Below are 4,542 nucleotides of genomic sequence, written 5' to 3' on the forward strand. Positions count from 1 at the left end.
GTAAGGGATACTACCGCCATCTGTGTGAGTGCATATAGCCATCCTATGAATTTTGTCACCTCAGTGTATTGTTGATTTATTGAGATTTCTCTCAATACAGAAGTTTTTTTCCAACAAAACAATACACTTGGGTCTTATTACAATGAGTATTACACAAGTACTCAACAATATCTCTCCAAGATGTTCCTTCCATGTACTTTGATCTTGTGTATCCTGCATCAAATCATTTCCTTGTCATCTGTACGTTTTGGAGACAGGTAGTCATCGGTCTTCTTCTTCTTCTTCTTCTTCTTCTTCCCTCCATCTCTCACTGCAGTATCAGTTTTGGAATTGTTGTTTCCTCTGTTCTTGTTACATGTCTGTACCTTGCAATTTCCTTTGACCGGTCGCAGCACGTACTCGTATTTCTTCTTCCACTTCCACTAACTTCGGTGTTCCTTATGAGACCTTTCCTTGAGATTCTTGCTGATCTTCTCCAGAAATTCATGTCTAATACATTCAGCTTGTACGTCTCCGATTAGTTGCCCAGATCAGCGTGTTAGTAGTTATTTCTCTGCGTCGAAAAATCTTCCCGAAAAAAAATCGCGTATATTACCACCTGATATTGTCTGCACAGTCGTAAGTGCGGCCCGATGAGGACTACGCCTGTCTATATTGACTAACCGTTTTGCGTGTACACGTCCGCACTTCAATACCTAACCTGCTTCCCATGGCAAAATAAACATTAATAGCTTGTTCGTAACAGGCATACTTGGAGTACTGACCAACCTAAAACTATACTACGCATAATAGTGTAATTATTTGTCTGCAAATGAAGTGAACCCTGATTTAATGTTGTTCAGTACACTGTCCTCGGTCATCAAAAGAAATATCTACACTTGTACCCTTCACACTCTGTGTAATTTGCACCCTCCAACAGTGTGGTATGGTGACTTTGTGCATATATGTTCCATCTGCAACCTCTAACCCCATTCTCTTACATTTTCTAGAGAATTTGTTGCGATTGATATCTATATACTCGTATTTTTTGAATAGCACTGGTGATAAGGGGCAGCCTTGCAACAGGCCTTTGCTTCTTCTAAATTTCTGTGAAAGTGTATTACCAGTTTTTATTTGGCATATCTCATATTTGTTTATACATTTCTTGTATTACTTTAATTAAGCGATGCTCTGTGCCTGCTATATGTTGTGTACTAGTTCGTACACAATGGCAAGGAGAAGCGAACTACAGAGTCGTACAGCAACTGCCGTTGTAGGAAAGCTGTACAAGAGCAGAAATGATTATCGAACACGTAAATACTGTAAACGAAAGTTTTACTCAACTTGTAGCTTTTCCCAAGCGTTGTGTAGAAAATTACCAGAAGAACAAACAGCAATAATGTCCAGCCATTACAAGAAACAATTGGAAACCATCTTATAGTGTGAGGCTCGCACTACTAATGCACTAGGGAACTGTCGAAGGCTGACGAAGGCCGAAAACTGTCGAAGATTGCGACTGAGTCTGGGCCGTGTAGCTGCAGCTGGTCATCTTATATCGCTGCGGCAGAGGGCGCTCTTGTTGGAGCCGCTGAAGGCGTGGCTCAGCAGGCGCACGCACATCATTGGATCCGTTGGATCCCGTTGGCGTCTGTCGGAAGTGGGCGTTTCAGCTGCCAGCTGTGAGACATTGGTGAGGGTGGTATCAATCTATGATAACATATGATATGAAGGAATACTACCGCCATCTGTGTGAGTGCATATAGCCATCCTATGAATTTTGACACCTCAGTGTATTGTTGATTTATTGAGATTTGCCGATTTTGTTCATTCTGAGATACAGAGTCCTAAAGTTAAATGAGCGCTGAAAAATCTGCAGTAGAGATATCAGAAATATTCAAGTATATATACAAGAATATTCAAGTATACTAAAAAAAAATCTGCAGTTGAGATATCAGAAATATTCAAGTATATTAGAATATTCAAGTATATATACAATATTTCTGGTAGCTCAACTGCAGATTTTTCAGCGCTCATTTAACTTTAGGACTCTGTATCTCAGAATGAACAAAAATGGACTTGTACCACTATTGAAATAAGCCCCTCATATATAATACTTTCAAAGAAGTTTCCTTGGACTGGTACCATATGCCTTTTCTAAAACTATGGAAACTAATCCAATTATCTTTTAAGTTTCTCTATGTTTTTACAACATATGTCATAATCTGAAAATATGGTCTATATGTGATCTACCAGCTATGAAACATACTGTCCTTTCTGTATCTAAAATTAGTCCCTAGTCCGTTTCTTAGTACCTTCCTTAAAATTCTTATTAATGAGTTTATAAAACAAATTTCTCGATAAATCGAAAAAAAAATTTGATCTCCTTTCTCAAACATGGTAGTAATATAACCTAGCTTCATATTTTGTTGAATGACGATATTATTTGCTTAACAGCTCTGTTACCACTATATTTCCAAATATCCTGGTTAATATCACCTAGTCCAGGTGATTATCCCTTCTTTCCTATTCTTAATAGATTAACACTTCATTTCCCAAAATTTGGATCTCATCACCTTTGTTTCCGCTTTCTTCTACTATTTCTTCCTACAAATATTCTCCTGTATCCACATTTAATAATTTTTCGAAACATTCTTCCCATTTCTTTTGTGTTATGAACTGAAGACTGGATCTGGCTTTCACTTCTTGTCATAGTCCTTGTAAAAACTTACGACGCTTCTTTCGCTTTCCCAAATCCCAGTTTACTGCTGGAAGATGTTCTTACCCATTTTTCATTTTTTGCCATCCTTATTTTTCCACACCTTCTTCTAGACTGTTCTTGTTTCCTCCGATTTATCACTCAGACACCAAGTGAATGCATCCCTTTTTTTTTTATTACTATCTCTAGTTCTTCTGAACACTTTCCTGTTTCCCGTTTGTGCTTGTTTCCCTGTATGCCCAGAACCTATGCTGATCTGTATTTAACATTGAGCTTTGCGTATTCTTCTGCGCTTCTATCAAACGATTCATCTAGTATCCTATCCATTCTGGTAGCAAATAATGTACTTATACTTTCATTCTTTAAGCAGTTGGTATTATAATGTTTATTTTCATCCTTCTCAGTGCGGTTAACTTTTTGAAATTTTATTATTTATTTTTATTGTTTTCTACAGCCAGAAACATTTCACTTTCAGTAAATAATGGTCTGATCCACATTGGGCTTCTCTGTAGGCTCTTACATCAGCCACCTTAAAGGTAATTGTTTGGCTATGGACAGTAAAATCTACGACAGATCGAAGTTCTCTTGTTTTCCACTGCCAAGTATATGTGTAATGTCTTCACGTTCAAAAAAAATGTTAATGACTTTTAGATCAAATATTTCACAAATCTCAATCAGTCATTCTCCGGTATCGTTATACACTGGTCTTCCATGTTTTCCTACTATCCTCCATCATTTCCTGATTTCTACTCCTCGATTGTTGTCTCCCTAGGTTTTGTTCTGTAGTCTCTCGGAGAGTTGTCAAAAAAACCATCCCTCTACTGGTATTTTGTGTCATATTTGTATGCATTTATTCCAATAATCACAGTTTCACTCGCAAATAGTGTCATTTCGACTTTAACTATAAGTTCGTTAATGAGTTCCCAGTTTGTGATTGTTTTATTTCATATTTTCTTTATCATAGTGAAAACTCATGCTTTGGTCCCTATAACTTTGGATACCCCACACCAAATGTGTTAGTAGTTACCAAGCTCTTCTTCTCCTTTACGTTTCCGCTTCGTTTCAGAAAATACAGTAATACATTTGCTTTAACATAACTATCCTGCACATTATAATGTCCAAATATAACTTTCCGTTTCTCATCATCAGTCCATTATCCAAAGATTCAGTTTCTTCGAGGCATATTGTTCGGTTTATTAGAATCTCATTTTTGTATGTAAGTGAGGAGCTGGCCCACTGCACAACCTCATCCTAGAGGGCTGGGTAATTTACTCTAAGAGTTTCATGCCTTTAGCCTCTTATAAGCGCTGCACTACACTGTCTCACTCGACGACTACAACTGCTAGTTTTGGTCCACTCCTGGTATTTTATTTCCCCGGTACCGACAATATCTGGCGAGCATTCCCCTCTCCGCCGCGGGGAGGTGACCGATGAGAGGCTAGCAACAACCTCACGAAATAGGAGAACAAATTCTGTTGCGGAAGAAAGAGGCCCAGTGTTCTAAATTAATAAAGATGAGGATGATGATTGGTGATAATGTAGCGAAGTAATGCAAAGGTAGAGCTCTAACGTTTTTCTAGTAAAATTGCTTTATCTACTTCGGTATTTTATTTATAGCATAACGGAGGTTACTCTACGGATAACCTTCCTGCATCGTAAAAAGGATTTTTGTAATGTTAAATTAACATGAAGCTCTCCACTGAAATGGCACCACGTGAAAAGGACGGACGTTTTGAAGAAGTGCAGTACTGAATGTGGTGAGGTGCCTAAAATCTACTCTCAGCGCTGGAGCATTTGAGTACACAGCGGGTTCGGACGGCGGCACAATACGAGGTCCTCGATCGAGG

This window comes from Schistocerca nitens, chromosome 3 (genome assembly GCF_023898315.1).
Source record: "Schistocerca nitens isolate TAMUIC-IGC-003100 chromosome 3, iqSchNite1.1, whole genome shotgun sequence".
Classification (NCBI taxonomy): domain Eukaryota; kingdom Metazoa; phylum Arthropoda; class Insecta; order Orthoptera; family Acrididae; genus Schistocerca; species Schistocerca nitens.